Source organism: Triticum dicoccoides, chromosome 5B, assembly GCF_002162155.2.
Source record: "Triticum dicoccoides isolate Atlit2015 ecotype Zavitan chromosome 5B, WEW_v2.0, whole genome shotgun sequence".
In the NCBI taxonomy this organism is placed as follows: Eukaryota; Viridiplantae; Streptophyta; class Magnoliopsida; order Poales; family Poaceae; genus Triticum; species Triticum dicoccoides.
Genome location: NC_041389.1, coordinates 17,289,920 through 17,305,893, shown reverse-complemented (window position 1 = coordinate 17,305,893; position 15,974 = coordinate 17,289,920). Strand labels below are relative to the sequence as shown.

General features: G+C 44.6%; 1 pseudogene; it reads right to left on the bottom strand.

Annotated features, from left to right (window-relative positions):
• LOC119305040 overlaps nt 1-15,974 on the bottom strand; it is a 95,698-nt pseudogene that overhangs the window by 47,946 nt on the left and 31,778 nt on the right.

The window sequence follows — 15,974 nt, the reverse complement described above, 5'->3', positions numbered from 1 at the left end:
CGGGGTCATCCGGACCGGCGGCTTTCACTATAAGCGGGGCAATCGATTGTTTACTTTGTTCCCCGAGCTGGGCAACTCGTTTCCCGCTTTTTTTACTTTCTAATTCCGTTTTCTCGGCCTCCTCCAAGGCTTTGTTCTCCTGGTTCTCCGCCCGCTCTTTCTTCTCCTTCAACATGAGTGCCTGCCTACGAAGTTCACGTGCATAGTCGTCAGGCAGATTCTTCGCGGCTTGGGACGGTGTGCTCAAAAATGACTTAGCCCACTTCTTTTGCTCATCAGAAAATACTGGCTTGGGCTCGGGCTCTCTTTTCTTCTTGCAGTCCGCCTTCCATTTCTCATGATCAGCAGCCGCGGCCGCGACAGTTTCCTCGGCACTACGTTCCCAAGGCCTTGTGGGGAGAGGCTTCAATGATGGCTCCGGTACCTTTGTGGTCTTAGGTACATAAGGGTCCGGGTTAATAATCCAGGACTGCTTCTGCTTCTTTGCCGGAGGTGGATTGGGGGGCGGCGTCTGATCACCCGCCGGACGAGGACTGGGGGCGGCGTCTGATCACCCGCCGGACGTTGTGGACTGGGGGGCGTCGGCTGACGTGACGGAGGTGTAGGTGAACCGCCACCACCGTAGGGGGGTGGACTTGTTGTCCTCGGCGCCTCGCCTGGAAACTTGATAAACTTCTTTTGCCATAGAATGAAATGGCGCTTGACATCTCCAAGTCTTTTCTCCCCTTCAGGTGTAGCAATGTCAATCTTCAGGTCCTCAAACCCTTGGACTATGTCCTCCACCGTGACACGAGCATAGCCATCTTGAATGGGGGTGTTGTGGTGGAGTGCTCCAGGTAAACATGGTAAAGCACTGCCGATGGCTACCTTCACGGACATGTTCCCGATAGGATAATACAGATGACATTCTTTCATCTCCTTTATATCGTCCACGGGGTAGCGAGGAGGCTCCGGTGCAGTAATTTCGACCACCAGAGGCTCCGGTGCAGTAATTTCGACCACCAGAGGCTCAGGTGCAGTAATTTCGATCGTCGGTGCATCTGCACCAGCCGGTGGGGCCTCCGTGGAAGCCACACTGCTTCTCCGCTGCTGGCTTCTGAGATCCGCTGGATGATCTTCATGCTGCGCCCGAGCTGCATCTCGTTCGGCTACTAGTACACTCACGGTTTTATTCATCACATCCATTTCCGATGCCAACCGCGCCACAACATCTGCTTCCCGATCCATCTTTCTCTTCCGGCTTCTGTAACCGTACGGGTCATCGTTCTGGGGGAACCCTATTTTCCACGGAATGTGCCCCATGCCTCGTACACGTCCTCCGTGTTCAGGATTCCCGAGGGCTTTTGTCAGCGCGTCGTTCTCTCTGTTGAACTTGATCTTCCCCTCTTGAGCATCCCTCATTGCGTCAATAAGGGCTTGGGTGGGTTTAATTATTTTGCCCCGGTAAACACAGTCCCCTGTCTCCGGGTTCAGCGTTCCCCCATGCCCATACCACCAGCTTTTGGCCCTTGGGTCCCATCCCTCCGTACCTGGACGGATTCCTCGCGCCCTCAGCTCGTTCTCCATCTTCTCCCACCTAGGCTCCCAAAGGCGATACCCTCCTGGCCCCATAATATGATTGTACTCCTTCTTAGCCGCATTTTCCTTATTTTTTTTCGATATTTGAATGAACTGCTCCGATTTCTTTTGCTTCACAAATTCTGGCCAATCATGTTTCAGTTTCTCATATTGTCCTTTGAAATCCGGAGTCTTGTTCTGCTTGACAAAGTCATGGGCTAGATTTTGCTTGAATTTCCGGAATGCGTCGGCCATCTTATGAAGAGCGAACTGTTTGACTAGCCTCCTCCTCTCCTTGTTTTCCTCAATCTTGTTACCCTCCTCATCGAATTTGTTGTATTCCGGAGGTAGAACGAAATGTTCCATAAGCTTCTTGAAGCAATCTTTTTTTGTTCTCTTATCGACAAAAGTGAAACCATCAATTTGTGCCTTCTTTGGCTCATTCCACTCCTGGACGGTGATCGAGACGTTGTCTCTAACAATGGCTCCGCATTGGCTGACAAACTTGGTGGCGTTCTTGCGGGGCTCCAGCGGCCTGCCGGTTGCACTGTCGACAACCTCGATGGTGCATGTTTCTCCTTGTTTCATCGTCTTGGTTGCGCCACGCTTTGATGACGTACTCGATTGTTTCGACGATCCGGCCGAGGGCTAAAATAAGAAAGAGTCGCGCGTGTTAGTACACACATATTTATTCAAATCAGTTAGTTTGTATCACCAGAGGCTCAATGTATATATATACCTCGGCGCCGGAGGTGGTTGCTACTTCCATTTGAAGATCGTCGTTTATCGACGTTTGCTCGGCATCATCTTGCTGACGGCGCCCTTCATCTTCACCGTCAAGGTTCAGATAAGAAGAGATATCATCTTCTTCTTCTCCGGTCGGCACATATAGAATATCGCCGTTTATGATGCCGAACATATGTGCTTCACCGTCCGGATCATAGTTGTCCATAATCGGGTCAGCTCTATCGTCCGCCATTATGTCAGTCCTGAAAACATGTAGTAAAAACAAATTAATTAAGTGAAGAAGGGGGGCGGTGGCGGTGGCGGTGGCGAAAGGGCGGTGGCGAAAGGAGGGGGCGAGGAAGGGGTGGGAGAGGGTGTCGCGGTAGAGCGCGAGACGGAATTATTACACATCATTTCTTCCCTTGTGTCCCTGCTTGCTTACGATTGTGCCGTATCCATGGAGCATCCTCATCATTTAACTTAATGCTTGGGTCGGTGTTCACTTTGAAGGGCGGAATTTCAGCAAACATATTATAATCTTCTGACATGTCTGTCTTGTCCTCCACTCCCACGATGTTTCTTTTTCCTGAAAGAACAATGTGGCGCTTTGGATCATCGCATGATGCACTGATCGTTTTCTTATCTTTCCGTTTCCTCGGTTTGCTACTCATGTCCTTCACATAGAAAACCTGAGCGACATCTTTCGCTAGGACGAATGGTTCGTCAAGGTAACCAAGATTGTTGAAATCCACCATTGTCATTCCGTATTGCTGGTCCACCTTTACCCCACCTCCTGTTAGCTTGAACCATTTGCACCGGAACAAAGGGACCTTAAAGGAGGGTCCATAGTCAAGTTCCCATATCTCCTCTATGTAACCATAATATGTGACCTTTTGCCCATTCTCGGTTGCTGCATCAAAGCGGACACCACTGTTTTGGTTGGTGCTCTTTTTATCTTGGGCGATCGTGTAAAATGTATTCCCATTTATCTCGTACCCTTGGAAAGTCGTTATAGTCGAAGATGGTGTCTTGGCCAACATGTACAGCTGATCTACAACATCATTGTCATTCATTAAATGTTTTCTCAACCAACTACCGAAAGTCTCCATGTGGGCCTTCCTAATCCAGGATTCAGGCTTCCCCGGGTTGTCCGAGCGTAAAATATTCTTGTGTTTCTCAAAGTACGGAGCCACCAAGCTGGAATTGGTCAGTACAGTGTGGTGTGCTTCAGTCAGAGAATGGCCGTCCATACATGTCGTTGATTTCCTTCCGATCGTGCCTTTTCCACTTAGTCTCCCCTGGTGCCGCGATCGAGGAAGACCAATCGGCTTAAGGTCAGGAACAAAGTCAACACAAAACTCAATTACCTCCTCATTTCCATAGCCCTTGGCGATGCTTCCTTCTGGCCTAGCACGGTTACGAACATATTTCTTTAATACTCCCATGAGCCTCTCGAAGGGGAACATATTGTGTAGAAATACAGGACCGAGAATGAAAATCTCTTCGACTAGGTGAACCAAGAGGTGCGTCATAATATTGAAGAAGGATGGCGGGAACACCAACTCGAAACTGACAAGACATTGGATCACATCGTTCTGTAACCGTGGTAGATCTTCTGGATTGATTACCTTCTGAGAGATTGCATTGAGGAATGCACATAGCTTCACAATGGCTACTCGAACATTTTCCGGCAGGAGCCCCCTCAAAGCAATCAGAAGCAATTGCGTCATAATCACGTGGCAGTCGTGAGACTTCAGGTTTTGGAACTTTTTCTCCGCCATGTTTATTATTCCCTTTATATTGGACGAGAATCCAGACGGGACCTTCATACTGCTCAGGCATTCAAAAAAGATGACCTTCTCTTCTTTGGTCAGAGCGTAGCTGGCACGACCTTGAAACCATTCCGGATGCCGGTCATCAGGGTCTTTCAAACGTTGCTGGTCCTGCCGTGCTTCCTTTGTATCATTTGTCTTCCCATACACGCCCAAGAAGCTTAGGAGGTTCACACAAATATTCTTCGTAACGTGCATCACGTCGATTGCAGAGCGGACATCTAGGACTTTCCAATATTCTAGCTCCCAGAATATAGATTTCTTCTTCCACATGGCTGCGTGCCCGTCAGCTCCCTTCGGAACTGATTGTCCGCCAGGACCCTTTCCAAAGATGACTTTCAAATCCTTGACCATATCAAATACCTCAGCACCAGTGCGTTCCGCAGGCTTCGGCCGGTGATCTGCCTTGCCGTTGTAATGCTTGCCTTTCTTTCTTACTGGATGAATTTTCGGAAGAAATCGACGATGCCCAAGGTACACGTTCTTCTTACAATTTGGCAAATGTACACTTTCAGTCTCATGTAAGCAGTGCGTGCATGCATTGTATCCCTTATTTGACAGTCCCGAAAGGTTACTAAGAGCAGGCCAATCGTTGATGGTTACGAAAAGCAACGCTCGTAGGTTAAATTCCTCTTTTTTGTGCTCATCCCACACACGGTCACCAGGTCTGCCCCACAACTGTAAAAGTTCATCAACTAATGGCCTTAGGTACACATCGATGTCGTTGCCGGGTTGCTTCGGAACTTGGATGAGCACTGGCATCATAACGAACTTCCGCTTCATGCACAACCAAGGAGGAAGGTTGTAGATGCATAGAGTCACGGGCCAGGTGCTATGGCTGGAGCTCTGCTCGCCAAAAGGATTCATGCCATCTGTACTTAGACCAAATCTTATGTTCCTTGCGTCAGCTGCAAAATCTTTGAACTCTCTGTCGATCTTTCTCCATTGCGTTCCATCTGCGGTGTGTCTCAACTCCCCGTCCGACTTACGGTCCTCTTTGTGCCATCGCAACAACTTGGCATGCTCTTTGTTCCTGAACAGACGTTTCAACCGTGGTATTATAGGAGCATACCACATCACCTTGGCGGGAACCCTCTTCCTGGGTTTCCCGCCCTCAACATCGTCACCAGGGTCATCGCCTCTGATCTTATAACGCAATGCAGTGCATACCGGGCATTCATTCAAATTCTCGTATTCACCGCGGTAGAGGATGCAGTCGTTGATGCATGCATGTATCTTCAGAACCTCTAAACCTAGAGGGCAGACAACCTTCTTTGCTTCGTACGTACTGGCGGGCAACTCGTTATTCTTTGGAAACATATTCTTCAACATTTTAAGCAAGTTTTCAAATGCCGAGTCAGCTACACCTGCCCGTGCCTTCCATTTCAGCAAATCCAGTGTGCAGCCCAGCTTTTTCAGACCATCATCGCATCCAGGGTACAACGACTTTCTGTGATCCTCTAACATGCGATCCAAATTCTCCCTCTCCTTTTCAGTTTCGCAGCGTCTTCGTGCATCAGCAATGGTCCGACCAAGATCATCAACGGTCTCATCACGTGCCTCTTCTTCACCTTCACCTTCACCTTCCCCTTCACCTTCCCCTTCACCTGCCCCTTCACCTTCCCCTTCACCTTCAGCATCCTCCATGAAAGTATCACCGAAATGAGCAAGATAGCTTTCATCGATGAAATCATCCCCTTCTTCATCTTCTTCCATTATAACCCCTCTTTCTCCATGCTTGGTCCAACAATTATAGCTTGGCATGAAACCGTGCCGAAGCAGGTGCAGGTGAACTTCTCTTGAGGAAGAGTAACCCTTCTGATTCTTACAGTCAACACATGGACAGATAACAAAACCCTTCTGCTTGTTCGCATTAGCCACTACGAGGAAATCTTTCAAACCCGTAGTGAACTCGCGGGAGAGTCGGTTACCGTACATCCATTGCCGATTCATCTGCATTATTATAATATAAAATATATAATTAACCATCATGCATTTGTTAAAGTAACTAGCTATAAACAATAGAAATTAAACAATGAACAACACACATGCATATTTTATCAATGACACACATGCATGAAAGGTTCAAGTTGCTAACCGCGATCGAGGAGGAACCTCAAGTGTGGCTCCAACACTTCATATCATGTTTGTTTCACGCTGTTGGGCATTTCATCAAACACCTTGTGTGCATAAGAGGAACCAAAAGCAAACCTACACCCCCTTGTGAAGAGAAGTGGCACCAAATGGCTAAGTGAGTGCGCTGAACTGGTATATATAGGCGAGGAGCTTTAGTCGCGGTTGGCCAGGCCAACCGTGACTAAAGGCCTTTGGGCACCTTTAGTCGCGGTTGGCCTGCCCAACCGCGACTAAAGCCCCTCACGTGCACCAGCTGGCCACCGAGCGCCCTGGCCCAAGCCTTTGGTCGCGGTTCGTCTGCCGAACCGCGACTAAAGACTTCATTAGTCGCGGTTCCTACAGTTTCGCGACTAATGGGGCTGGACGGAAGCCTCTTTTTCTACTAGTGCATTGACATATGGAGAATTAATGAACGACAAACATATCCTGAAAATTTATATTAAATGGGAACAACCCAATATCACAGATAACAGAGTAATGCAAGGTGATATAAACAACATAACTTTAAGATATTGCACCTTATCTCAAGTACATAAAAGTACTATATGGCACACAGAATAATAGTCAACAGTAGGCAGAGGCATTCCATATAAAGTGGTTGAAGTCTTGGAGATAGTAATTTTCCCTTCAGATGGTATTGGGTACACTGTGCTTTTTTTAGGGAGATATTTATTTCATCCTCTTAAGATCTTTGAAAAAGAGTTGAGATGATCAATTCTTTGGTAGTCCATTATTTCATATATACCTTTGTATCGTCAGTAGCACTCTTCTTTGCAAAAGAGTTGAAGGCCAAAATCTTGCTGCTATGGCTCAGAAAGATTGTCTTATAAGAATTCACATGTAGGCACAATGGAAAGAACGCTGGTGGCATAGTTACCCTGCACCAAACATATATACAGATCTGAAATGCACCAGCTATAATCCTTAATATAAAAGCCACAAGTTCATGCTAAGGACTGGTGTCCCGGGCGAGTGGGCAAAGAAATTCAGCCATGAAATTACATGAACTTCCTTGATGGGCCCAAATAAATGGAAAGTCGACCAAAAATCCCAAAGGCATAATTGAAATCCAGAAAGACTAAATGTTTTTTTGATGGCGTTGCTTGGAAACAGCTCAACAACATTAATGAAATTACATAGCAGAATCAAACTACTGGCAATCTGAATGCAGCACGTTTTTCATCTGTCAATCAACATTCAAGCTAAATAAAAATTACGTGCTTCCCCTGTTGGTTCATTTTCATCACAAAAGGGAAACGAAACGATGAACAGTTGACTACGGGGAATATATATGAACAAAAGGAGACAACAGTGACCTTTAGCCCCATGAATCAAATTGGATCCAAAAATGGATGTACGTAGAAGTGTAGTAGCAGGACCCTGGATATCCGCTGAAAACATGAACAGATAAAATCTGCAACATAAGGTTCAGTCCCATTGATACAAAATTTGTGTTCACTACAACTTACATGAGGGAGAGGTGTGTGTGTGTGGGTGGGGGAGTAGCTTCTCTTGTAGTGAAGCAAAACATGACAGGAAATCCACGGAGTTGCTATAAGGAAATATATTTGATATAGGATGAAACATGGCATTGTAGTGTATACACCAATGGGAATCAATATGACAGTCTATGACCAATAAGTGCCATGCATTGGCAATGCTCCTGCCATTTGATCAGAAAAAACAGGACTGAAACATATTCTATCCTAAACTAAAATTAGATCCATGAAAAATAATTGAATAAATCTGAATCACCTGCGAACATATCGTCAAATAGACAAAGAAAAAGCGAGTCATGCCTATAAACCAATAAATTGAAAATAGGGATGCGACTTACAATGTTGCATCATTTTGCTTGTCTTCCTCTCATCATTTGCAAAGGTTAGACAACCACTGGAAAATAAAAGCAAAGGGCTGAGTGGCAGTGATGCCAAGTGTGAGATTGGATATTCACATGTATGAATAAAACTAAAAGAACATAACGATTGAAGAGACCAACTTAGCATCTCATACTTATTTCCCATGTCATTCTAACATGTAAATCAGGACGTGGAACCAAATCAGGACATCATAACCAATTATATCACCTAAATCTAAACTAAAGATAGGATGAGACTCACCAAGCATCCGGACGGCTTGAAAGGATGATGCGGCTGGAGGTGGATAAGCTCCTAATGGATAATAGTATCCATCAGGGTAAGACAGCTGCAACTAAAAATCCAATCATATGAATAGGTGCAGCTGCGTGCAGGCAAGGGTGGACGACCTAGATCAATCGATGAGAGATGATATTTGGGGCATGGGAAATGGTTGTGCGGAATAGTGTGAATGGAAAGGAATGTTAATTGCCTCTTTGTGGTAATTGATTGCAAATTTGGAAATGAATTATGATGCCTTAGGTTACTAAATTAAAATTAAGAGGAGACAGTAACTGAAATATTATGGAGAGTAGAAGGGGAAGCGTGTTACCAGAGGGGACCTCATAGGCTGCCGGTGCGGGGAGGGCCTGAAGCAGAGGAAGGCCGAGAGCATAGGCTCAATCCGCAGCCTGGGGATGGCCACATCAGATGCATCTGAGGACACCAACGCGATGAGGAATTGGTTGCGCAGGGACAACAGGCTCAGTCCGCAGCATGGGGATGGCTACATCAGGCGCGCATCCAAGGCCGCCGGCGCGAGCTGACGGCTTCCAGGTCCGCGGCGGGCATGGTTGCGTTAGGTTCCTCCGGCTCCTGCCGGCAGTGAGGAGACGGGCGGAAGCCAACGACGCTAGAGCCGGGGCCGCATCGGGGATGGTTGTCTCCGATTCGTCCGAGGACCCTGGCGCGAGGACGACCCCCCAACAGAGCAATGGCGTTAGGGAGATTTTTCATGTAGAAAGATATGGGAAGAGACCAATTCGATATGGGGACTCCACCGTTTCCGTCTGCTCGTTCTTATTGCTGGATGATGGATGGCCTTGCAACCATCTTGGCTGTTACAGAAGACGGAAGAGCAAGCGGATGGAGTGGAAATTATATCACATAAATAAAAGGGGTATTTGGAATTGATGATGTGGCTGAACTGCTGAGGTGGAGTGAGATGGATGGCTGCATGTTGATTAATGATGTGGACAGGCTGCATGTTAAGAGAAATTGTTAGATAATAACGAGAATAAACGAGACAAAGAGACACGAATTTTTACGTGGAAACCCTTGCGGGAGAAAACCACGGACGCACGAAGGCGCAATCACTATGATGGAGGAGTATTACAAGCACGAGACGACAGACCGTCTGAAGTGCGATTACATGGGGTATATAAGAGGGCAATACATGAGAGTCCTTGGAGGACAAGTAAAAGAGTTGTACTCGTACGCGTCGACGTCAACGCAAAGGCCCACACCGTTTGTACTACGTCTAGTCCAACACGGTACTAGAATTTAGATCATAATTTAACAATCTCCAACTTGATCCAAATTCCCTCCAGTAGTTGAAGAAAGTGAATAACTCCATCCAAATGAGCATAAACACCTTGTGCGTCAAAGTCCATCTGACTAGTAAAAAATACCAACCAAGCCTGAGCAAAGCTCAAACTTATTGGTAAGAACTGGCTTTGTCATCATATCAGCAGGATTATCATGAGTACTTATCTTGCATACCTTCAAATCATCTTCAGCAACAACATCTCGAATATAGTGAAATCTAACATCAATGTGCTTTGTCCTCTCATGATACATTGGATTCTTTGTAAGATATATGGCACTTTGACTATCAGAAAATACGGTAGGGCAAGATGAATCTCCACAAAGCTCAGTGTATAAACCTCTCAACCAGATAGCTTGTTTGCAAGCCTCAGAAATAGCCATATACTCGGCATCAGTAGTGGAACATGCCACAATAGACTGCAAAGTTTCTCTCCAACTCACAGCACAACCACCAATGGTGAAAACATAACCTGTGAGCGATCTTCTCTTATCCAAATCACCAGCAAAATCAGAATCAACAAAACCAACAAGTCCATCTCCAGTTTTCCCAAACTTTAAGTAAGCATTAGAAGTACCACGTAGGTATCTGAAAATCCACTGAACTGCTTTCCAATGCTCTTTTCCAGGATTAGCCATTTATCTACTGACAACACTCAATGCATATGATAAATCCGGACGAGAACAAACCATGGCATACATAAGTGAACCAACTGCACTCGAATAGGGAACTCTAGATATGTACTCAATATCTGCATCTGACTTAGGACATAAAGCTGATGATAATTTGAAGTGTGCAGCTAACGGTGTACTCACCGGCTTGGCATTATGCATATTAAAACGACGAAGAACTTTATCAATATATCCCTTCTGACTGAGATACACTTTTCCAGATGGTCTATCTCTAGATATTTCCATGCCAAGTATTTTCATTGCTGCACCCAAATCCTTCATCTCAAATTCATTACTCAATTGCTTCTTTAGTTCATCAATATCTGACATACTCTTTGCAGCAATAAGCATATCATCAACATAAAGGAGCAAATAAATAGTTGAACCATTGACAGTTTTCAAATAAACACAACTATCATAATTAGACCTTTTGAAACCTTGAGAGAGCATAATGGTGTCAAATCTTTTGTACCACTGTCTAGGGGATTGCTTCAATCCATAAAGAGATTTCTTTAACTTGCAGACAAGCTTTTCTTTTCCAGGAATAACAAAACCTTTAGGTTGTTCCATATAAATATCCTCTTCTAATTCTCCATGTAAAAATGCAGTTTTAACATCCAATTGTTCAAGCTCAAGATTATGCATGGCAACAATACTGAGTAAAGTGCGAATAGAGCTATGCTTCACAATAGGAGAAAATACTTCGTTATAGTCAATACCTGGAATCTGGCTATAACCTTTAGCAACTAACCTTGCTTTATATCTTGTCTCATCATTAGGAGAAACACCTTCTTTCCTCTTGAAAACCCACTTGCAACGAATAGGTTTCTTCTCTCTAGGCAATTTTACTAAATCCCAAGTGCCATTCTTTTCAAGTGATTCCATCTCATCATGCATAGCGGTCATCCACTTATTACTATCACCAGAAATAATAGCCTCAGAATATTAAGAAGGCTCAGAATTACCTTCAATTTCTTCTGCAACAGATAAAGCAAAAGAAACAATATTGTACTCTTCAATTAACCTGTCAGGTTTATTAATACCCCGCCTAACTCTCTCACGTGCAAGATTCCAACTGGGTGGAACAATAGGCTGATTTGGAGTGGGAGTGACATGATCATCATTAACGACGGGTTCATCATGTGCATCAACAATTTCATTACCAGATGTATCACCTGAATCAATAACATGCTCCACCTAAACAGTAGGCTGCTGAATAGTAGGCTGCCGTTCACTCTCAACGGGAACATTAGTAGATGAAACATCATGTAACATAGCAGATTCATTAAAGATAACATTTCTGCTAATAACAACCTTCTGGGTTTCAGGATTCCACAATTTAAAACCTTTAACACCAGACTTATAACCAAGAAAGATGCACTTAACAGCCCTAGGCTCCAACTTTCCATTATCAACATGAGCATAAGCAGTGCAACCAAAAACTCTCAACTGTGAATAATCAGCAGGTGAACCAGACCATACCTCAATTAGAATTTTCTTATTAAGAGCAATATATGGTGAACGGTTAATGAGATAACAAGCAGTGGAAGCGGCCTTAGCCCAAAAACGCCTATGCAAACCTGCATTGGACAACATGCAACGGGCTCTGGAAATAATGGTCCTGTTCATACGCTCAACAACACCGTTTTGTTGAGGAGTATAAGGAACGGTGTAATGTCTGACAATGCCTTCAGACTTGCAATAATTCTTAAATTGCTTAGAACAGAATTCCATTCCATTATCAGTGCGAAGTATTTTTACCTTCCTTTCAGTTTGTCTTTCAACCATAATCTTCCACTCGTTAAAAGCTGAGAATGCTTCATATTTATGCTTCAAGAAATAAGGCCAAACTTTTCTCGAATAATCATCAATAATAGTCAGCATGTAACTAGCACCACCTAGTGACTTCTTGCGAGATGGTCCCCATAAATCAGAATGCACATAATCAAGAATGCCTTCAGTTCTATGAGTCGAAGTGTTGAACTTCACCCTCTTGTGCTTGCCAAAGATACAATGCTCACAAAATTTCAGTTTACCAGGTTCATATCCATCAAGGAGACCTCTCTTATTTAACTCTGCTAAACCAAGTTCACTCATATGTCCAAGACGCATATGCCAAAGGTTAGCAGCATCACAATCAGAATTCTTTGAAATAACTGGAGTAGCGTTACCTGAAACGGTAGAACCTCGAAGGTAATAAAGACCATTGGTCGAACTTAAGTCACCTTTCATCACAACAAGGGAGCCTTTGGTGACCTTCAAAACACTATCTCCACCTGAATACTTGTACCCCTTTGCATCAAGGGCACTTACAGAGATAAGATTTCTCTTCATCTTCGGAATATACCGAACATCTATCAAAGTTCTGATTGTACCATCAAACATCTTGATTCGAACGAAACCTATGCCTTCAGTCTTGCATGGTGAATTATCAAAACCCAAAATGGAACCAGCAGAAGTAGTGGAATCAAAAGTATTAAACCAATCTCTATGTGGACACATATGAAAAGTGCATGCAGTGTCAAGTACCCACTCATCATTGGTCTCAGCACATCCAGCAATAACGACAAGAGCATCATCGGAACTATCATCACGAGCAACGTTAGCAGAATTGTCACCTTGTTTGTTACCTTTCATCTTTTCCTTGTTCTGCAACTTGAAACACTCAGAGATGTCATGCCCGTCTCTCCTACAATATCTGCAATACTTCTTGTCTCTGGATTGCGACCGGCCCCTGTAGCCGTTCTTACTTTTGCCTCTGTTTCCATTATTGGAGTTCTTCTCCTTTGTCCTGCCACGAACAGATAATCCCTCGGCTTGGGATGAACTTGAACCATCATGAGACACCATTAGTTTCATCTTCTCCTTAGAGTTCAAAGCTTCATAAACTTCATTAAGCGTGAGAGTATCACGACTGTATAATATGGTGTCTCTAAAATTGGTATAAGAACTTGGCAGTGAACAAAGTAACATTAAAGCAGTATCTTCCTCTTCATACTTAACCTCCATTGCAGCTAGATCAGATATGATCTATTTAAATTTTGAAATATGATTCAAAACATTACCTCCCTCGGGTAACCTGTGCAGGAATAATTTTTGCTTCAGATGCATCTTGCTAGTGAGATCTTTAGTCATGCAAATCCCTTCCAGCTTTAACCATAGAGCGGCGGCAGTTTTCTCGCTCAAAACTTCCTGAAAAATATTATTATGCAAATGGAGTTGAATTTGTGACAAAGCCTTACAATCAATTCTTTTCTCCTCATTAGTCCAGTCCTGAATTCTATTCTTCCCAAAACTATCCAGTGCTTCATCATAGTCGGACTGTGCCAACAATGCTCGCATCTTGACTTGCCATAGGGTAAACCTTGTGTCACGATCCAGCAGCGGAAGATCGTACTTCATGGAAGCCATGAGTAGATAAATCTGTGTACACAAAGTAATACAAGCCCGTAGAAAAAATTCTTGACAGAATTAATATGCAGACAAAGAACTGGAAGAGATAGCACCTGGTAGTCGCTGGTGGCCATAGCAATTGAAAACCAAATCAATAGCTTCACGTAATGAATACTAGTAGGTGTCTGATCTACTAGTAAAATATCCTGAAACCTAAGCCTTCACGTGTAGATGCAGCAGCAGCGTGTCGTTGGAAGCCTGTACGCCCGCGTGGAGTAGTAGCAGATCAGGCACGCGTGTGACGCTGCGTACGGTACGCGAGGGCAGCGGTGGCTAGCAGATCAAAGTCACACCGATGGAATCAGCGCCAGCCGAGATTGACGTCTCGGTGGATATCTGCGCCTGCTGAGCGGAATCTTCTGTTGGTCTCGGCTTCGTAAGCGGTGTAGCAGCAGAAAACGATCCGGTCTCAGATCGCCTGGTCATGCGAGGGCGGCTGCGCGCAACCCTAATTCTCTCGTCTCAAATCTCGTATCTGGAACCTCAGCTCTGTATACCACTTGTTAGATAATAACGAGAATAAACGAGACAAAGAGACACGAATTTTTAGATGGGAACCCCTGCGGGAGAAAACCACGGACGCACGAAGGCGCAATCACTATGATGGAGTATTACCAGCACGAGACGACAGACCGTCTGAAGTGCGACTACATGGGGTATATAAGAGGGCAATACATGAGAGTCCTTGGAGGACAAGTAAACGAGTTGTACTCGTACGCGTCGACGTCAACGCAAAGGCCCACACCGTTTGTACTACGTCTAGTCCAACACGGTACTAGAATTTAGATCATAATTTAACAGAAATAAGTTAATGGGGATGAACTATTTAGGTATTATAGATTGGTCGATGTATTCTTAATTCTAGTTTCGTACGTAGGTGCGAAGGGCTCTCAGAGTGCCAAATCTGCAAGGAAAAGAATGCACGCTACTTGTTGCATTACCTTCTTCCGCGTTTGTCAGCTATGAATTAGGAGCATCTAGCTGAGAGGCAAATCGAGGCCAAGATGACAGGTGAATACGTATATATATTATGACGAACAACATGAACAGTCTACTATTTTTCTTTTGCGGGGATGAACAGTCTACAATTGTACCACCAGCAGCCCGAGGCTTGAGATCTATATATTACAAGCCGCTTGTTAAATTTTTGTGCTAATTAATCTCATTTTACTTATTCCCACAAATTCACAGGGGTGTCATTATACCATCTACGCATAGAAAAAGGCGTGTTCGACAAAGACGACATGGTCTACTTGTACGCCTTGATCCTATGTAAATCATGATTCTGCCAGTAGATTCCGTCGATCCAACCTTCGGGAACGTGATTTTCTCACCGAACATGATTCAGGAGACTTGGACCCTGCTCCTAGGAACAACCGAGGAGGTCACAAGGGTGGGCCCCCCTGGGCGTGCCCCCTGCCTCGTGGGCCCCCTGTTGCTCCACCGACGTACTCCTTCCTCCTATATATACCTACGTACCCCCGTCAGATCAAAGATTGAGCCAAAAACCTAATTCCACCGTCGTAACCTTCTGTATCCAGGAGATCCCATCTTAGGGCCTGTTCCGGAGCTCCGCCGGAGGGGGCATCTACCACGGAGGGCTTCTACATCAACACCATAGCCCCTCCGATGAAGTGTGAGTAGTTTACTTCAGACCTTAGGGTCCATAGCTAGTAGCTAGATGGCTTCTTCTCTCTTTTTGGGTCTCAATACAATGTTCTCCCCCTCTCTTGTGGAGATCTATTCGATGTAATCTTCTTTTTACGGTGTGTTTGTTGAGACCAATGAATTGTGGGTTTATGATCCAGATTATCTATGGAAAATATTTGAATCTTTTCTGAATTCTTTTATGTATGATTGAGTTATCTTTGCAAGTCTCTTCGAATTATCCTTTTTGTTTGGCCAACTAGATTGGTAGTTCTTGGAATGGGAGAAGTGCTTAGCTTTGCGTTCAATCTTGCGGTGTCCTTACCCAGTGACAGAAAGGGTTGCAAGGCACGTATTGTATTGTTGCCATCGAGGATAACAAGATAATTTTTTTATCATATTACATGAATTTATCCCTCTACATCATGTCATCTTGCTTAAGGTGTTACTCTGTTTTTAACTTAATACTCTAGATGCATGCTGGATAGCG